Genomic DNA, 21,766 nt, shown 5'->3' with positions numbered 1-21,766 from the left:
TGGGTTTGAACCTATCAATGGAAGATAACACCTAATATTAACATTTTATACTAATGTGTAGCTCTGATTCCTTATGCACCCTGAGCATCATTTATAGAAGGGGAGGGAAACGGAAAATATTAAATTTAGTTGTGTGTTTTCTGTGTGGTCAGTGTTGCTATGGGGATGATCTGGCTGAGACATCTGTCACCCACTGATGGCCAGGATTTATTTGGCCTGCTAGGCTGTCCCCTTGCTCCCTGGTCATTCCACATGCTGTGCTCACTTGGTCATTACAGGAGGACATTCAAAGCCTCGCAGCACCTCAGGAACATGATTATGAGACATTAGCTAGTAGATGTGCAGATTATGTCTGTGGAGATTTCTAGCTTGAGAATGCAAAGTAAATAAGTTTACTATATTTAACTTTAAAAGTTATCCATATTCCTGTACTACCCCAGCAGTCACCCAGAAACATCAGTAAGATTGCCAGCTAGTCTAACACTTTTTTTTTTAAACGTGAAGAATGTTAGCCTATTTGATTGAGGAATCTTGGAGGATTTCGTAAGAATGGCTTAAGACGAGGAAATTAGAAAATGAATCATCAGTCAGCTTCTACAAGAGAAGGAGTACTGCCCAAAGCCCATGCATATACTAGTGGGATAAAGGAAGTGGGTTATTATGGAACGTTTCTTATTAAAGATGACTGGAAAACAACAAGGTCCGACTGTACAGCACAGGAAACTATTCAGTATCCTGTGATAAACCATAATGGAAGAGAATATGAAAAAGAATTCTATGTGTGTATATTGAATCACTTTGCTGTACAGTAGAAATCAACACAACATTGTATATCAACTAAACTTCAATAAAATAATTTTTTTAAAAAAGATGTTTGGAAACTCATCAGATAAAATGGAACTTCTAATATAAACAAGAAAAGGTTTAGAAGCTGAGATAAACAAAAACATTTTAAAAAACAAAAGCATCTTAGCCTACAAATGGGCTCTGAAATCAGAGACCATTTATTCCTTTTACTCCTAGCCAGATTCTTGTTTCATTATTGTTTCGTCAGAGTCTTACGTTTTGCTAGCATTTAATCCCTCAAACTAATCATAAAACTTGTCAATAAAGGGACAAAATTTCCTAACATTCACCCTTTAAAAAGGAGTTTTGTATGATGGGGTACTTTAAAATTACAGTTTTGAACCAGAAAAGCAGTTCTATAGCTTTACGGTTGTTGAAAACTGATGCCATCATTTAATTTGAGAAATGTGATTGATAGTGATAACTTTCACCTCTTAAAAATCTAAAAATTATTTTCACTATAACTGAACACATGATAGATTGAGTATTTTCATAGAGATGACTTAGATTCTTCATTTAAAATAAGAGCTTACCAAGCCCTATACTATGTTTAAAAGCTTTTAAAACACCTTTCCCAGAGCCCATTCCCAAAGATTCTAACTTAATGGATCTGGGCTGGGGCTGGACATCCTTATTTTTTAAAGCTACCTGAGTGATTGCAGTGTGCAACCAGGTTTGAAAACCATTACAGTAGAGGTTATGAGATAGAAAACCACGTGGTGATTTTTTTGAGAAATAGTGTCAGGAAACTATCACAGAATTGAGATGCTAAATATTGTTATCATTTTAAAACAAGGAAACAAAAATTGTACAATATCCTTAGTTTGGTTTTCAGTGATTTGATGATTTTTAAGGCAGTTTGAGTACCTAGAAAATGTCCGAAGCTAAGCAATAAGCAACATTAGTGGCCTATGAAGAAGTAATCTTTCTAGACAAACTTGGTCTTTTCAGATTGAATTACAGAAGTATTAGAGGAAAGGAATGTAGTGGAAGGAATATCTGGATTTTATTACAGCATTCTCTTGTGCTTCATGAAATTCACTTGGAAATGCATTTCATATTTCCAGCTAGTATGTGAACAAAGTCTAGCAAACAGCAAAATATCACATTTGTCAGGTTGGCCGAGTAGCACATTTGCAGCAGTACACATCTATGCTGCCTTAAAAAGATCATTTGTAAAATTTGTCAGTATGAGGCTTTATGTTTATTTTTAAACATAGACTCATCAAAATCATTCCATGCCTTTTAAAAGTTTCCACAGCGTTAATATTGTATATGAGAATGTGTTATATGTCTTAGTTAAAAAAAATAGGTAATGAGAATCTGGTGGGGGTGGGGAGATGGGAGGAAGCATCAGGGCAGATTTAATTTTTCATAGCAGAAAGACAGGTGCTATTTAGGGTTGAAACGCTAGCCTTTCATAATCCTTAAAGGATTAGTGTAGACCCTGACATTTGTAACGTTTAAGATTATATTTATTCCTTCAGTTTTACTTATTGTCTGTTAAATTTAAGCAACATGTAATTTAGAATTTTTATTTTAAATCCCATATGTTTTAATATTCCACTTGTATATACTTTTTCTGTCACTCTTCTTTCTCTACTAATAGTACAGAAAGATGTTTGGATTATCAGACGTTATCACTGATTATTTCTGGTCAGTAGAACTGGGGGTGAGTCTTAGATTTCTACTTTGTTCTTTTTGGTAATGTTTCTATAATATAAATCATTTCTACTAAAAATTATTTCTTTTTTAATTGAAATAACGTTGATTTAGAACATTTTCTGTTTCATGTGTACAACATTATATTTCTACTTCTGTCTACACTACAGCATGCTCACCACCAAAAACTTAGTTTCCATTAGTCACCATACAGCTGATGCCCTTTACCCATTTCGCCCTCCCCTCCCTTCCCCTCTGGTAACCACTACACTGTGCTCTATATCTACATGTCTGTTTTTTATTTCATTTGTTCATTTATTTTGGTTTTTTGTTTCTCATATTCGACATGAGGGAAATCATACGGTATTTATCATATTTCACTTAGCATAATAATGCCATCAAGGTCCATCCATGTTGTCACATATGGCAAGATTTGATCTTTTTTTTATGGCTCATGAACATTTATTCTGTATCTTGGCTATTGTAAATGATGCTGTCCACCAACTCGTGGACCTTAAGTAAGGTCACTTTAACAGTTTGACCCCCGAGTCTAATAGATTACTAACCCTAACTCATCTAACTTAGGTTAAGACCTCAGCTCCTCACTTCCATCTCCCTGGGTGCATTCAAGGGTACAGGATGCTACACATACAGGCAGAGTCACTACCTGCAGCCCTGAAGTCCTCTTGCTGTGACTGTTCCTTGTGCTGTTGATCCCGCCTTCCTCTGTGCTTCATTATGCCCACCAGTGTCCCCCCAGACATGCATCAGGCAGTACTAATTCTCCTCTGACTTCCAAGTCTGTGCTCGCTGCCACTAAGGCCACCTGCAGTTCCTTGCTGCTTTCAGTTATCTGTTGCTGCGTAACAAACCACCCCCAAAACTTAGTGGCTTTAAAAAATAAAAACCATTTTATTATATCTCTCAATTCTGTTCTACATGAAAAAGAACATCAGCTTTCCTTAATCTTTCTAATGTTATGATCATATAGCAAGCTTCTTTTGTTTGGAATAATTTTTAAAGCTGTTTCATGCATTAGAAGGTTTTTGGTGCATTGCAGTTTTTTTCCAGTGCTAGTAGACCTAAAGTCTTACATGTAAGGATGGAAAAACAAATTTGCAGGTGTCATCTTTAAGTATTTAACTGACCATTTTTTCCTTGTATGCAAATCCTACCTTTTTTTTCTTCCCTCTCTCTTTTTCTCATAAACTGACTCAAGTTCTAGGATGATTTGGTTAAGTTGCCTTTATTTGGTCAATAAGAAAGTAAAACTTACTCTAAGTTAAAAGAATAGGTCATTTGTCAGTTTTTAGGTGATCATTATTCCTACTAGTAAAAGTAGCTAACTTTCAGCTTACTGAAAAGCTTGTCTTGATTGTTAAAGAATAAATCTCTCAGGAAACAATCTGACTTATCAGGTTTAAACATTTGGGTGAAGAAGAGAATATATTTTCTAGAAGTGACTTTTTCTGAGTGACAAATATGGGCACACAATTTGTTATGATACTATTTCTAGCAAACAATATTTGGAGGAGTTTCATTTTGTGAGTCTTGTTTCTCTGTAACTGATATGTGTATATATGTTTTTAAAACATGCTGAAATTTCTCCAACTTTTCTTTTGTGTCTCTTCCCTGAGGAAAGCTTTATGGTATTTAAAGTATAGTTCAGTGTGTTGCTCTGGAAACTAAAAAAATACGGAAAAAACATAAAAGGTAAAATCTTTGACCACCAACCAATAACAAAAACATTCCATGAAAAGAAAATAATTTAATGAAGCAAATACATTTTAAGTAAGTTGAGAGCAGATGCTCTCCACAAAATTGGAATGAGTCAGACATGAGGAAAACAACCACAAATCCAAGTTAATATAACATTGGGAAATATGGTCATTTTTGTATGTATGTTGACATTGAGATTTCTGCTACTGAAGGAACTTAGACTTCTGTTACTCCTTTCTTTTTGTTGTTGTTGTTACTACTTTTTTGACTTTATGGCGTTTTTGACTTTATGATTTAATAAATTATGATTAAAAGATACCTTTGTGCGTCAAATGGAGAATTTTAAATTGCTGACACATATGTTTAACTAAGTGATGATTACATTTAACCCACTGAAAGAAAATGCTAGGCTGTCATAACTTACTAATCCTAAATGGCCATTGCAGTTTTTTAAGGCCATGAAAGAAAATTATAGAACCGTTAGGTTGAATATTTAGTACTTTATCAATTTAAGTTTCTTTAGTACTTTGTCACTTTTTTCATTTTCTGACCTCAGCTTAGGCTATATTCATATATTAGATTGTGCCTATAAGTGATTCAGTCCTGCCTTGCTATGTACACTAAAGGAGTTTATTTTTTATTTTGTTCTTTCTGTCAATATATATTGAGCACCTACTATGTTTCAGAGAGTGTTCTAGACCTTGGGGAGGTGGAGCTAAACTTGGTACAGTTTTTGTCCTAACTGAACAGCCAAGATACAGACAGCAGATGGAAAGTCAGTGAACATAAAATTGTTGGACAATCGTAGTAGCTAATATTTATGGACTGTGTACCATGTGCCTAGCATTGTTATATGGCTTAACTCATTTAATGCTCACAACAAGGTAGTCCCTATTACCGTTGCATTACAGAAAAGCACACAGGCGCAGGAAGGTTAATAACTTGCCCAATGTCACACTGCTAGTAGTGTCACATCAAGTATGTTTAAGATGCTGTGAGAACAGAGGGGAGGGGTTCCTCACCTACAGAGGAGGCAAGGAAATCTAAGAGAAAAATGGCCTTCAGAGGCCTCAATGAGAGGAAAAATATGCCACCACACAGAAACAAAATAACTTGACTCTCAGGAAAAAGCAAGGAGTTCAATATCACTGGAGCAGAGATGCAAAAGCATAGACTGGAGAGGTCAGAAGAGTTAGATCAATTAGGTCTTGCACAGCCTGATGAGTTGTTTCCTTATTGAGAAAGCAGGGAGAAACAGCTGAAAGCTTTTAAGTACAGTTTACCCTTGAACAACATGGGTTTGAGTTGCGTGGGTCCACTTACAAATGGATTTTTTTCAACAGTAAATAATACAGCACTGTGTGATGCAGGGCTGGTTGAATCCGGGGATATGGGAACAGCCGGTATGGAGGAACCGGTGGGCGACCAAGTTATAGGAGAGACTTTTGATCGCACGGAGAGTCCGCACCCCAACCCCTCCCTGCATTGTTCAAGGATCAACGATATGGCTACAGGGCCCGAGGACAGTGAGGAGGACAGATAGTCCCCAGGAAAAATAAGAAGGGTCGGAATTAAGGCTGAGGTAAGTGTCAGGGCTGTGGGGACAGACATGTTGGCATGAGAGAGGTCCGGGGGGGATTTGGAGGAAACTCGGTGACTGGATGTGAGGAGGAGGAAGAAATTTCATACAATCAGAGTAAAGCTCAAAAGTAACATTTGGTGAAACTGCTATAAGGGAAACAATACCTTTTATTGGCGGGGGGGGGCGGGCGGTGTCCTGCGAGGCTTGCAGAATCCTGGTTCCCCGACCGCGCCCCCCAGCAGCGAAAGCGTGGCGCCTAACCACGGGACCCAGGGAATTCTCTACTTTCTTAAGATTCGGAGGAAACTTCCCAATTCTTGCACATGTATGCACTGTGGTTTAGCTAAATGCCACTAAAGCAAAGACCATTTGATTTACCTAGTCCTTTCTCCACACGTTAAAAATTACAAATTAGAAAGAAAAGAACTATGAGATGGATGGCCAGCAGAAGAGGCTGGCGTCTGCCACTCTGTGGCCGTTATCATGTGAGATTAATCTTAAGGGCTGTCTTATATTTAACAAACACAAGGAAGACAGAGTTGGCCATGTGAAAATAACAAAACTTTGCATTTTAAATTGATCCGTTATTATGGGTCATACTTATTGTGTTTCTGTTAAAAGGTAAAGCATTTTGTTTAGGATAGCATTTCGTTTAGAGTGTTCATCTAGTCTCAGGGGTGACTTGCAGTTTTAAATATGGTGATCAGGGAAGGCCTCAGGGAGAAGTTGACATTTGAGCAAAGACTTGAAGGAGGTGAAGGCATTAGCCCTGCAGAGACTGGGGAAGAGCTTCCCAGGAAGGGAGTTGACCAAGTACAAGCCCTAAGGGGGGGCCCTGCCCAGCACCTGGGAGGTCAGGATGGCTGGGACAGAGCAATAGTGTGGCCAGCTGTGTAGGCCATTGTTAACAACATTGGAATTTACTCTTGAATGAGATGAGTTTTGACCAGAGGAGCAACATTATCAGATTTGATTTTATTTTATCTTTTATTTGTTTATTTATTTTTGACTGCATTGGGTCTTTGTTGCTGCGTGTGGGCTTTCTCTAGTTGCAGCGAGCAGGGGCTACTCTTGGTTGTGGTGCGCAGGCTTCTCGTTGCAGTGGCTTCTCTTGTTGCAGAGCATGGGCTCTAGGCACGCGGGCTTCAGTAGTTGCAGCTTGCAGACTCAGTATTTATGGCTCACGGGCTCTGAAGCATAGGCTCAGTAGTTGTGGCGCACAGGCTTAATTGGTCTGCGGCATGTGGGACCTTCCCAAACCAGGGCTCGAACCCGTGTCCCCTACATTAACCACTGCATCACCGGGAAGACCCAGATTTTTATTTTAAAAGATCTCTCTACCATGGAGAATCAACTAAAGGGGCAAGGATGGAAGCTTATTAAAATAGTCGGCTATTTTAATAAACCAGTGAGGGATGGGTGGTGACTTGGACCAGATTGGTAATAGTCATCAGATTCTGGATTTATTTTAATGATTGTTAAATGCAGAGGATTGTTTGACAGATTGTGGATATCCAAAGTGATGAAACTGGATGAGTTTACCTAGGGAGTAAGTATATCTAGAGAAAAGAAGAAAGTCGACAGGTTATTTCTAAAATGTATATGAAAATGCAAAGGACTAAGAATAGCCAAGGCAATCTTCAAACAGAAGAGCAAAGAATAGAAGAACCAAGTGGGATGACACATTTGATCAGATATTAATAGTAGGATGAGTTAATCAGATAAAGATTTATTATAAAGGTACAGCAATTAAGACAATGTGCTGTTGGAGAAAGGATAGACAAATAGGCCAGTGAACGAGCTTAAGGTCTAGAAAGAGTCCCATACATCTATTATGGATACTTGTTTTATAACAAAAGGTAGTACTGCAGAGCAGTGAGGAAAGGTTGTTATCTACAATAGTGGTTCCATGTCAACTGGATATCCATATATCCATACAATCATGGCCCTCAACTTGGCCCCTAACTCAAAAATATCAATTCCAGTCTGATTACAGAGAAAAAGTTAATGCAGGTTTCTAGAAGGTAATATAGAAAAATATCTTTATGACTTTGAAATAAGGAAAACCAATCTTAAACAGGGCACAAAAAGCATTAGTCATAAAGGAGATGTCTAATAATGATAAATTGAAACAGACTAAAATACTTCTCTTCATCAAAAGACATCATTGAGAGAGTGAAAAAAGGCAGAGTGGGAGAAAACATTTATAACATATGAAAGTGAAAATTGGCTCATATTCAGAATGTACAAAGAAAAATGGACAAGGGACCTTATACCAAAGAGAGGGAGGGAGACACATGCAAATAGCCAAGAAACTTAGGAAAAGGTGCTTTCACTTCTCTTTCTGGAGTGGTGGCAACATTATGTGATGCTGAACCACATTTCTGTCCCCTTTGTTTATCTTTGTGAAAAGAACTAGAGCTTCCTGGATCTTTATTTGTACTAGTTGTGCACTAGTAAATCTTTAGGATTGAATAGGAATTGAGATTATTCAAATTTAATCTAAAATTTGAATGGCTATATGTTTAAGAAAAATATAAACAAATTCCTGAACATGAGATTACTGCTTTGAGAAAGCTCTCCTACCATAAGCATAAGTAATATTAGGCACACTCATGCATAACCTCTTTATTAAGAAATAGATGATTCTGCCTTGCTGCTAAAAGTTGTGGGTGTAGGACTTCCCTCGTGGCGCAGGGGTTGAGAATCTGCCTGCCAATGCAGGGGACACGGGTTCGAGCCCTGGTCCGGGAAGATCCCACATACCACAGAGCAGCTAAGTCCGTGAGCCCCCACTACTGAAGCCCGCATGCCCTAGAGCCTGTGCTCTGCAGCAAGAGAAGCCACTGCAATGAGAAGCCCGTGCACCGCAACGAAGAGTAGCCCTCGCTCGCCGCAACTAGAGAAAGCCCACGTACAGCAATGAAAACCCGATGCCGCCAAAAATAAATTAATTAATTAACAATAAAAAAAAACACTTGTGGGTATGGAGGGTGCAGTCAGAAAAATGCCAACAGGGACACTAACATATCTTGAAAGAAATATGATTACTGGGGAAGAAAATGCACACAAAATTCTTATTTTCTATTAATGTTTCAAATTTTATTATTATTATTTTTAAAGATGTAACCTAAAGGTAGAAGCTATCCTGAGTGGCAGTTATTGGTTGTCATAAGAGGAAGGTTCTCATCAGATGGCACTGGGATCCAAGGTAACCAGCATGTGTTTAGCAGGGACTGGAAGTGATAAGGATAGAAAAGCATCTGTGTTTAGAATGCTCCAATGAGCAATCAGCAGTCTCCTGAGATGACCCTTTCCTGTTGCTAGGCACTCATTTCTGTTTCTAGAGTGGGTGGCAACATTATGTAACGCTGAACCACATTTCCATCCTCTTTATATATCTTTGGGGGAAGAATTAGAGCTTCCTAGTGTTTTATTTTATACTATTAAATTTTTAGGATTGAATAGAAATTGACATTGTTCAAATTTGGCCTGAAACTTGAATGGCTCTACACTTCAAGGAAAAAAAAAATCTACCTCTGAACTTAAGATTACAATTTTAAGAAAAGATCTTTTACCATAAGCATCAAATAATGTTAGGAGCTCTCATGTATAAGCAGTAGTTTAGGTGACTGATTTACATAATTCACATCAGATATAGGCAACTCCCATATCTCAACTTATGTCATCTGGCCCCAGAAGTGCCTCGTAAGAGACTGATTTCCTTTCTTCTTATAGACTGTTCTGATTGTCCTTTTTAGAACAAAGCCTCTGAAAATTTAGAGAGCAATTTAGAGTCATTTTCAGTGGTCTGGTGGACAAAAATATAACTGTGATGGGCCCACCCATTGAGAACAAGAAAAATGCTAGATAAAATATTTATTTAATAACATTTTAAAATATACCATTGATGAAAGCTATTTAGACCATGCATATTCTTATAAATAAAATGAAAATAAAATACTGGGTGACAACATGATCAATCAAAAACTTTATAACCATTCAAGATTATGTAAAGAAAATACTACCATTATATGTAATGGCTGGGGATTGGAAATATGTTCAGAGGTGATCTCCTCTAAGAATCAAAATAAATGCCTTCTAGGTTATTTTTTTTGAATATACCACTGAACTGACTAGGAAGTACAGTTTGCTCAGAGGCCAAAAGCCTAGCAAGGTAAAGCGAGCACTAAAGTTAGCTTTCACTTACAGGCATTTCCTGAAACCTAATGACCTTAAGTTTTTGGTTTTCCTGTTTTCACGAGGCATGATGAGACAGGAAACAACACCAAGGGTCTATCCAATATAGGCAGTCTAGTAGCATAAAGCTAGAAACCAGAGAACCAAAGAACTAGGTCTCATTCATTCTGTAGAAGGAAAAACAGAGAGAGAGAAAGGGAGAAATGGAACAGGTAGGACAAATACAAATAAGATGTTACATTTAAACCTAAATGTATCAGAATAGCAATAAACATAAATGGACTGACAATTCTAGTTAAAGACAGATTTTAGACAGCATGACAAATCTCGTTACATATTTTCAAGAGGTATTTAAGCAAAAACGTACTGAACTACAAGAGGAAATGGATGAATCCATAGTTATGGTAGGAATTTAGCATAAAATATTTTCAATATTTTTGTCTTTAGTTCCTACTGTTTATCTTTTACTCTTTTCACTAGTATGGTAGCTGATCCAGTTGTTAGATGTTCCAGTTTTCTACATAATTGCAGTCTTTTATATAAATGAAACTTAACCTTTTGAGAAACAAAGAATTTAATGAAAATACTTCTAAAATGGGTTTCATTCTTTCCTACCTTCTTTGTAGAAGTATTTCACTGCTTTTTATTGAACAATGTTAACACTACAGAAAATTTAAGAGTATAATGAACACTATTTACCCTTCACCTAGAAGCACCTGTTGTTAACAATTTGTCACAGTTGATTTCTCTCTCTCTCTCTCTCTCTCTCTCTCTCTCTCTCTGTATACACATATGCACGTACTGCAATAACAACAGCTTTTTTTTACCCTTGACTTTCCTGAACCTTTTAAAAGTAAGTTGCTTCACCAAATGGTACTAAACAATTAGATGTCCTTGTGCAAAAAAAAAAGCTAAACGAAGACTACATTTTTCACCAAAATGACCTTAAAATGGATCAAAGACCAAAATACAAAACTCCTAAAAAAAAATATATATATATATATATATATGAGAAACTTTAGATGACCTTGGATTTGGTGATGAATTTTTAGGTACAATGCCAAAAGCATGGTCCATGAAAGAAAAAAAAAATTCATAAATTGGACTAAAAATCTTCTGCTCTGTGAAGAATGCTGTTAAAAGAATGAAAAGACAACTCACAGACTAAGAGAAAAATATATGCAAGGAACTCTTAAAACTCAACAATAACAACCCAAATAAATGAGCAGAAGAACTGAACAGATACCACCCCAGGAGAATATATAGATGGCAGATGCACATATGGAAAGATGCACTACATCCCACATGTCATTATTAGGAAATGCAGATTAAAACAGTGAGATACCACTACGCACCTATTGGTACCTTTAAATATCTAAAATCAAAACCTGACAATATCATTTGCTGGAGAGGATACAAAACAGCAAGAACTGCTGATGGGAATGCAAAATGGTACAGCCACTTTGGAAGGCAGTTTGACTATTGCAAACCTGAACATAGTCTTACCATAAGATCTAGCAATCGTGCTTCTATATATTTATGCAACTGAATTGAAAACTGAAGTCCACACAAAAACCTACATGCAAATGTTCATAGAACGTTCATATCAGACCAAGTGCTGGAAGCAACCAAGATGTCCTTTACTAGGGTAAACAAACTGGTACATCCGTACAAACACTGTACAGTGATTAAAAGGAATGAGCTATCAGGCCACACAAAGACATGGATGAAACTTAAATGCATATTACTAAATGAAAGAGGCAAGTCTGAAAAACTAAATATTACATAATTCCATTTGTATGACATTCTGAAAAAGGGAAAACTATAGAGAGTTTTAAATAGCAGTGGTTGCGAGGGGTTGGAGGTGTTAGATAGGTAAATCGCAAGGGTTTTTTATAGGGCAGTATCTGTATGATTCTATGATGGTGGATATATGACATTATGCACTTGTCAAAACCCATACAATTTTACAGCACCAAGAGTGAAATTTTTTATTTATTTATTTATATTTATTTATTTTTGGCTGCATTGGGTCTTCATTGCGGTGTGCAGGCTTCTCATTGCGGTGGCTTCTCTTGTTGCAGAGCACGGGCTTTAGGTGCGTGGGATTCAGTAGTTGTGGCACACGGGCTCAGTAGTCGTGGCACACAGGCTTTGTTGCTCCGTGGCATGTGGGATCTTCCCGGACCAGGGCTCGAACCCCTGTCCCCTGCATTGGCAGGCGGATTCTTAACCACTGCCCCACCAGGGAACCCCAAGAGTGAATCTTAATATATGCAAATTTTTATTTATGCAATAAATATATGCAAATATATTTTATTTTTATTTATTTATTTTTTATTTATATTTTATATTTTATATAAATTTTTATATTTTATTTTATATAAATTATTTTTAATTTACTTATTTATATAAAATTTTTTTATATTTAATTATTTATATAAAATTTTATTTTATATAAATTATTTTATATAATATATTTTATTTATATTTTATTTATTTATATTTTTATATGCAAATATATCTTAATATATGCAAATTTTTAAAAAGCATTTACGAGGTTGAGGGTTACAGGATGGGATGCAGAACGTGACAGCACAATCTTAACTATATTACAAACATATTAAACAACCTTGTTGAAGGGAGTATAGGAAAAAGGGGGCCTATTTAAGTAACTTTGGGAATTACTGGGAGCTGTATGACTGAAGTAAAAAAGAACTGTATATAGCTCTGTACTCTACTTGATAAAGTTGTATCCCATGAAGGTATGGGTTAACAGTTCTGAAATCACTATACATGTATACTAGAATCGAACAACTAAGTAAATGTTTCTCACTGTTGGAATGGCAGTTACCCATAAGCAAGGAGAGGAAGCTAAATGATCCATGTGGAAAAGAAGAAAGACGAGGGAGGGAGGCATTGCAAGAAGCACACACTCCAAGACAAGTAGAAGTACAAGAGGCATATTGAGGAAACCATGTTGGAACAGATGGTTTATATAAGGCAGTGGTTTCCAAATTACACTCTGATGAGCCCCTACATAGGCTGGTTGGCAAGAGGGCGAAGAGACCTTGAAGTCTTTAAGCAAGGTAGTACAGCAGGTGTATTAGGAAGACTGACCTGACAGTGGAGCCAGAGGCTCTGTTGGGAAACTGTTCAGTAAATCGATTGAGATGGCATGAACCTAAATGTGTCATCAGCCACTGGTTTGAAAATAAAAGGAGGATGAATGTGTGGATGCTCACCAAGGAAAAGCCAGCAGGACTGGGTTACAGATGGATGCATGTTGTAGCAGGGGGAGGAGGCGTCAAAGATCAATACAGTGATAGAGATGGGTAAAGGGATTGGAAGGTATAAAACTTACAATTATAAGTAAGTCATAGGATGTAATACACAGCATGGTGACATAGTTATATAACACTGTGCTGCATATTTGAAAACTGTTAAGAGAGTAGGTCTTAAAAGTAGGTCTTAAGGGCTTCCCTGTTGGCGCAGTGGTTGAGAGTCCGCCTGCCGATGCAGGGGACGTGGGTTCGTGCCCTGGTCCAGGAAGATCCCACATGCCGCGGAGCGGCTGGGCCCGTGAGCCATGGCCGCTGAGCCTGCACGTCTGGAGCCCGTGCTCTGCAACGGGAGAGGCCACAACAGTGAGAGACCCGCGTACAAAAAAAAAAAAAAAAAAAGTAGGTCTTAAAAGTTATCACAGAAAATTTTTCTAACTATGTATGGTGACAGATGTTAACTAGACTTACTGTGGTGATCATTTTGCAGTATATACAAATATCAAATCATGTTGTATCAATACATTTGAAACTAATATAATGTTATATGTCATTTATACATCAATTAAAAATAGAAATAAAGGGGAAGAATTAAGCATTTTTTTAAAAACGAAAGAAAAGAAATACTAACTTGCTGCCACCCATGGACAGACCAAGTGAGCTGAACCACTTCAGACTGGCAACATAACAGGACTTCTTCATGGCAACTTAGTGCAAAATGTCCTGTAAGGTCTTCAGTTTTACAAAAGATACTCATCATAATTATAATTTATGAACAAAACAGGCATTTTTAAAGCATTAAAAAAAGAATCTCATATTGAATTTAAATCCAGCGGTACTAGATTATATTGGAATATGGAAAATAATAATGTTGATTGTGTCCAAATTCTCAAGGGAAATACAAAGTAGATTGAAATGACTAACTTGAATATGTAAACTATAACTGTGGTGGCTAACTTTAGTATTATACCTTAAATTGGCAGTGAGGATGAACACATAGTAGACCTGAGAGTTGTATTCTTGTTTATAGCTCAGTTCCTAAGGTTAATTGCTTTCTTAGAAATCACTAAGCTGGAAAGCCTCTGTGCCTTGAGGGGTACATGTGTTAACTTGAAAAGCCCTAGGCTCTGTGGCACAGCTAAAAATCTTATATCCAGAGTTTGGGTATTGGCTTCTGGTGAAATAGCATTCACAGAGTAGTATCGTTAAGGCAGAGACTTAATGATGTGGCTTTCAGTTGGTGAGGATAAAATCCCCAGCAGGAGAAGACTTGGTATTCCTCTGACCTGATGACATGAGGCCCAAACCCAGGGTTCAGCTTTGTAGAAGATAAGAAAGTCATCAGGGATTTACAGCCCATCCCCCCCTCAAATAAAACAGACTATAAATGCATTAAAAATATAGAGAGGGGGACTTCCCTGGTGGTGCAGTGGTTAGGAATCCGCCTGCCAATGCAGGGGACACGGGTTCAAGCCCTGGTCCGGGAGGATCCCATGTGCCATGGAGCAACTAAGCCCATGCGCCACAACTACTGAGCCCACGTGCCACAACTACTGAAGCCCACACACCTAGAGCCTGTGCTCTGCAACAAGAGAAGCCCCTGCAATGAGAGGCCCGTGCACCACAACGAAGAGTAGACCTGCTCTCCGCAACTAGAGAAAGCCTGCGCGCAGCAATGAAGACCCAATGCAGCCAAAAATAAATACATAAATAAATAAATTTTTTAAAAAAGATAAAATCTTTACAAAAGATAGAGATACAAATATTTACTTGCTCTCAGCATAAGGTTTATCTAATATAAGTGCAAACATTTAATATCAAGGTGTACAAATATACAACATATTCATATTAGCAGAATTCATAAACAAAATTGCTATTAGTTAAGATACAAAATAGACCAAAAAAAGGCCTGGAATCAACAATACTCCAATAGTAATGAGCACACCTAACACCTATATCTTGGTTTCAAATACATTCTCCAGTAAAAGATACCAGCGCTCCTTGGGGAAATAGCTGACTTTAGGAATGGGACAAGAAGTATACAGTATGAGCCTGGTCCATCTTTTAGTGCCACAATATAACAAAGTGCTGGAAAAACATACAAATAAAAACAATGATGGGGTTATATCAAAGGGACCCAAGAGCCAACTGAAAGAGATCCCAATGACCAAATCTAGAACAATTTGAGCAACAAAATAAAGTTCTCTTGTGTTAGAACCCAAAATGTATAATATCCATGAGTCCATAATGATATAATGATTTAATAAATCAATGAATGGAAGAGAAGAGAAAAATCTCCCATGCAGAAGAATTGCAAGTAATTTATGCAAATACTCTGCCCTCATGGAGGTGGAGCATATAACTTGCCACTCCTTAAGCAGAGGCTGTATATAGTCACTTCCTTCCAAGAGGTGTGGTATGGGAAGCAGGACAGTGTTTTGGTGGGGACTGTTTAGTAACTTTACCTGATAACTACTACTACAGCCAAGTAAAGTTAACATCATCAGTGATAAGTTATCAGTGATAAGGGTATGTCGTATGTACCCTTGATATGTCATGAAAATGATACATCGTCTTTGTGATATTCCTCCCAAAAACCCTTACCCTAATCTAACCCTGACAAAAACATAAGACAAATACAAATTGAGGGACATTATAAAAAATACTTGACCAGTAATCTTCAAAACTATCAAGTCATCAAAAATAAAGTTTGAGAAACTTTTTGAGGAGCTTGGGGAGATATGGTGATTAAATGTCATGTCACAAATGAAGTGGAATCCCAGATGGTATCCTAGAATAGATACATGTAAAAACTAAGCAAATCTGAATAAAATAGGGACTTTAATTAATTCTAATGTATTGTTAATGGTTCATTAATGGTGCAAACGTACCATAGTATTGTAAGATTTTTTTTTTTTTTGCGGTATGTAGGCCTCTCACTGTTGCGGCCTCTCCCGTTGCGGAACACAGGCTCCGGACGCGCAGGCTCAGCGGCCATGGCCCACGGGCCCAGTCGCTCCGCAGCATGTGGGATCCTCCCGGACCGGGGCACGAACCCGTGTCCCCTGCATCGGCAGGCAGACTCTCAACCACTGCGCCACCAGGGAAGCCCTGTATCTTTTTTTTTATGGAGCAAAAAGCCACAGCTTCAGAATTGGTGGATTCTGTATCACTTCTCAGGAGTGGGAGTAGGATCATCCAGAACTGCATTTCTGCAACAATGAGTGATGTTTCCTAAGAGCCCAAGAGCTTGCTAGTGCCAAACAGTCAGCGTGCTGTTTCCCTGCTGTAATTACTGATGTCAGAATTAAATCAGATGGTGGTATAGTTCTTGTGGCACATGTTTGCTTTCTTTTTCTGTTAATGAGTTGCCCAAGACAGCATAAAGTTCCCTCATCTCTGGTTTTCTTGTACAAAGAAACTACTTAGACATTCTCTGATCAGCTGACAGCCTCAAGACAACAGAGAATATCTTTAAATGCTTTTACAATGCTTTATTTTTATGTTCTGGTTGTTAGTTTTGTAATTTCTGTTATTGATTATTTGCTCTACAAAATAAGAAGACCAAACCTCATTAATCAAAGAGTAACATGCAGAGTGCCTATGAAAAGAGGGAGCGTTCTCAACAGTAAAGAGGAAGATTATTCTAGCTCTAGGGAGTGGCATGAGGAAAAATTACTTAGTTGGAGATAATAGAAGTATTAGAAAGATGTGAACAAATGAAATGAAGGAAGTGGTTTAAGAAATATGAAAATAAACTGCTTTGATTTCCAGATCATCACAAATTTAGTTACAATTAAAAGCAATGGGGTGGGGGGGGACTCCCTGGTGGTGAAGTGGATAAGTCTCCACACTCCCAATGTGGCGGCCCAGGTTTTATCTGTGGTCAGGAAACTAGATCCCGCACGGATGCCGCAACTAAGAGTTCACATGCCACAACTAAGGAGCCCGCGAGCTGTAACTAAGGAGCCTACCTGCTGCAACTAACACCCAGTGCAACCAAATAAATAAATAAACAAATAAAGCAATGGGGAGTTCAGTGTTGTATCCTTAGAGCTAGAATATACAGTGCCTGGCACAAAGTATGCCATCAGTGATATCTGTTTCTGTATATTGGAGAGAAATTAACAGATTATTTGAAAGCAAAATATTAAATTCACTTTAGATTGGTTGGAGCCCAATAGAGTTGTTATGCTCATTTGTGAGCGGACTACAGAGGATCGTAGTATGGACTGCACAGTAAATATGAATGCCCAGTGGGAGGACTTGGCAGAAATTTTAGATCTGAGTTCAATTCAGGGAATTTCACTTCGAGATCAGGCTAGAACCCATATTTATGGCTTTTCTTACTCATCTCCTACTTGTTTGTATAGAGGCATGAACTTTAAGAGAGGAAGTTTTCTCAACATATTCAGAAGTGGTTTGTATGTGATATTTCTTCACCAGCACCTTTTTTAAACTTTAGATTACAACTGAACTCTCCTTATCTTTAATGTCGATGGGGCTAAAGCTGAGTTTGGGTTTTAACAGATCCTGTGCTTAAGGGGCTAAATAAAGAAAACAGTTCCTCTGAGTTAAGAGTCGTTCAGGGGTCAGGGATTGGTCCGATGATATGAGTAATTCGTAATCACGCCAAGTATAGCCACCTAACCAGTTTGATAGGAATGGAGAGCATGTGAATGTTGATTAAACATGTCAATACTCCTCTATGTAGACTTTGTACACAATCAAAAAATGGGTCTCATATTTCTCCAAAGAAGGCATACAGATGCCCAACAGCACATGAAAAGATGCTCAACATCGCTATTAGAGAAGTGCAAATCAGAACTACAATGAGGTATTACCTCACACTGGTCAGAATGGCCATCATTAAAATGTCTACAAATAATAAATGCTGGAGAGAGTGTGGAGAAAAGGGAACCCTCCTACACTGTGGGTGGGAATGTAAATTGGTGCAGTCACTATGGAGAACAGTGTGGAGTTTCCTTAGAAAACTAAAAATAGAATTACCATATGATCCAGCAATCTTACTCCTGGGCATATATCCAGACAAACCTATAATTCAAAAAGATACATGCACCCCTTTGTTCATGGCAGCAGTATTTACAATAGTCAAGACATGGAAGCAGACCTACATGTCCATGGACTGAGGAATGGATAAAGATGTGGTACATATGTGCAATGGAATACTACTCAGCCATAAAAATGAATGACAATGCCATTTGCAGCAGTGTGGATGAACCTACAGATTATCATACTGAGTGTAGTAAATCAGACAGAGAAAGACAAATATGTTATCACATATGTGGAATCTAAAATATGACACAAATGAACTTACTTACAAAACAGAAACAGACTCACAGACATAGAAAACAAATCTATGGTTACCAAAGGAATTGGGGCAGGGAGATAAATTAGGAGTTTGGGATTAGCAAATACAAACTACTGTATATAAAGTAGATAAACAAGGTCCTACTATATAGCACAGGGAACTATATTCAGTATCCTGTAATAAACCATAATTGAAAAGAATATGGAAAAAATATATATATATAATGTATGTATATTAAAAAATTGAATTACTTTGCTGTACACCAGAAACTAACACACTATAAATCAACTATACTTCAATTTAAAAAATTTTAGAAAATGGGTCTCAGATATCTTTTTTTAATATATGATGGGTCACAGTTCACAGTTACTTGGATAACTTCTGAATGTTGACTTCATTCAACTACTAACATTGCAGATGTTTGCTATGAGTTACACGTTGTATAAATTACAAAGTGTTTTTGGTATAGAGCAAAGAGCACAGGTTTTGAAATTAGAAGTTCTATGTTTATTTTGTTTTGCCTTCGACACTAGTGGGTGCTTAATTCATAAGATTGTTAGTCTCTGAGCCTTATCTGTAGAGATAGAGCAATAATATCTACCCCACATATGAATTTCTTATTTGTAGTGACAATCAGAATGGAAAAATTACACCTGGTAAACTGGGGAATGCTGTAGATTTTGGGGACCTTTGTCTTCTTTTAGTCATGTATGGCATTCTGTAGAACCCTGTCCACAGGATGCCTAGTTCCTTGAAGGCCTCAAAAGTTGGTAGTTCTATAGCATATTCTGTATTGAGTTGAGCATTATTATTATTTTTTTTTTAGATGTTGGGGGTAGGTGTTTATTAATTTGTTTATTTATTTTTGCTGTGTTGGGTCTTCGTTTCTGTGCGAGGGCTATCTCTAGTTGTGGCAAGCGGGGGCCACTCTTCATCGCGATGCACGGGCCTCTCACTATCACGGCCTCTCTTGTTGCGGATCACAGGCTCCAGACGCGCAGGCTCAGTAGTTGTGGCTCACGGGCCTAGTTGCTCCGCGGCATGTGGGATCCTCCCAGACTAGGGCTCGAACCCGTGTCCCCTGCATTAGCAGGCAGATTCTCAACCACTGCGCCACCAGGGAAGCCCCGAGTTGAACATTATTTTTAAACATTTTTCTTTGGTCTGGGCCTACCACATAGTAGGCCCTGGTGGTTGGGGGGTGAGGTGGTGGCTAGGGGAAAGAGTAAGAGGATGATGAAATACTAGTCTGATTTACTGTGAATTGATTTATTTCCCCTTAGTTTTATCTTTAGCTTTCCTTTTAGAGTAGAAATTAGAAGCTCTGAAGTAAAATTAGAAGTTTAGCTCTGACAACATGAAAATTCCAAGCTTTATAGCTCATGATGACTATAATTAAAACATGTATAAAATCTTTCAAAGGAATTTTTTACTGTGCTTTTCTCTCCTTGGCAGTTTTAAACCTGTATCACTGGTTAAAGAATTCAGAATTTGGGTTTTTCCTCATGGGTTTGACTTTTTCCTCGTGATTGTAATTTTCATACTTTTCTTTAAAGCCACCTAACTTGTTTTACTAAATGGGAATTCTCTACTAGTAGAGATTCTTAACAACAGATCTTTTCTTGAAATCGTATAAGACAAAAGTTACATATTATTTTCAGTAATCATGTATGAACTTTTGCTACATGATGGCTGCTGAAACAGTGGCATAATGATTCATTTAGAAAGAATATACACAGATACATGGGTTATCACCAGACCTTGTACCAGTTGTAATCATTTAGCCTTAAACAGGCACAAATTTATTATTTTCAAAGATTTATTAATTTTTGCCACTTTACTCTGTACATCTGTTTTCCCTTATGATCTCTTACATTTATTTTAGAATTTAAGTAAAGACAGAGTTTGACAAAAGTCAAGATAACCTATAGTCACATTACTTCTAAAAATACAGTTAGAGCTTAGCATACGGACAACATTTGCTTAATCATAATCAGTTTTAATCCAAGACTAAAGTAACCTAATGTTGTCACACCTTAGTTTGTTGAAGATGCAGAATTCAGAAATTCAAATTCTTGGACCCCACTTCCAAAGATTCTCATTCCCAGTTGATTTCTATATACAGACAGATTTGCAAGCTTCTAAACCATTTATAGAGGATGCTTTTCAAGTAGTTCTCAAGGGTTTAGGATTCCTCAGAGGATTCTACAATCATGGAAGCTAAATTCTCTAAGGACAACTTAATTGCATTTGTCTCTTATTTATTTGCATTCATTTCTTATTTTTTGATGATCCTAAGAAAGATTTCCTCTGGGGGGAGAATACTGCTTTGAAAAAATTCAGAAAACTACTGTTATACCATAGGATTTCCAGGATTCCCTAATATTTTATTTATTTATTTTTGGCTGCGTTGGGTCTTCGTTGCTGCACGCAGGCTTTCTCTAGTTGCAGAGAGCAGGGGCTACTCTTCGTTGAGGTGTGTGGGCTTCTCATTGTGGTGGCTTTTCCTGTTGTGTAGCACGGGCTCTAGACGTGCAGTCTTCAGTAGTTGTGGCATGCGGGCTCAGTAGTTGTGGCTCGCAGGCTCTAGAGCTCAGGCTCAGTAGTTGTGGCGCATGGGGTTAGTTGCTCCCCAGGATGTAGGCTCTTCCCGGACCAGGGCTCGAACCCGTGTCCCTTGCATTGGCAGATGGATTCTTAACAACTGCACCACCAGGGAAGTCCGATTCCCTAATATTTAAGATTCTGCTTTTATTTTAAAAATTCACCAGAGTCTGTGTTAATATTAGAGACCTAATCTTCAAACAGAATTGAACTATGATAAAGGGCAAAAAACCGTTTGCCCTCTTTCTCTTCATCTTGCATGAAGCCTTTTATAAACTTGATTGCCAGAATAGCCGGCCTTTTTGATTTCACTAAATTCTGTGAATTCTTTCTACATATAGTATTTCATTGTTCTCCTAATAGAAACATACTATAGTTTCCCTTGGCTAAAACACATATAGGCAGTGGTGTGCTGGGAATGCTTAATAACTGGGGCAAAGGGACTGATTCATATCATTTGCTAATTTCCATGATGTAAATACTCCCTACAATAATAGCCTATTTCAAGCTACCAGTGTGATGTCACCAAATGTGGAGCTG

The 21,766-nt window shown here is 37.7% G+C and overlaps 1 protein-coding gene across 4 annotated transcripts in view; it reads left to right on the top strand.

Moving 5' to 3' along the window:
* The window catches only part of REEP3 (receptor accessory protein 3), a 100,198-nt gene that overhangs the window by 15,785 nt on the left and 62,647 nt on the right, over positions 1–21,766 (top strand). Inside the window, exon 1 of one of the 4 annotated variants that reach the window (XM_060286518.1) lies at positions 5,791–5,809. The exons of the other annotated variants lie outside the window; for them this stretch is intronic. The gene's annotated coding sequence lies outside the window, so the exon portion shown is untranslated. Of the gene's footprint in view, positions 1–5,790; positions 5,810–21,766 lie in introns of those variants that run through there. 4 annotated transcript variants of the gene reach the window in all.

The sequence above is a fragment of the Globicephala melas genome, chromosome 16 (genome assembly GCF_963455315.2).
Source record: "Globicephala melas chromosome 16, mGloMel1.2, whole genome shotgun sequence".
NCBI lineage: Eukaryota > Metazoa > Chordata > Mammalia > Artiodactyla > Delphinidae > Globicephala > Globicephala melas.
This window is presented reverse-complemented; position numbering and strand designations above follow the sequence as displayed.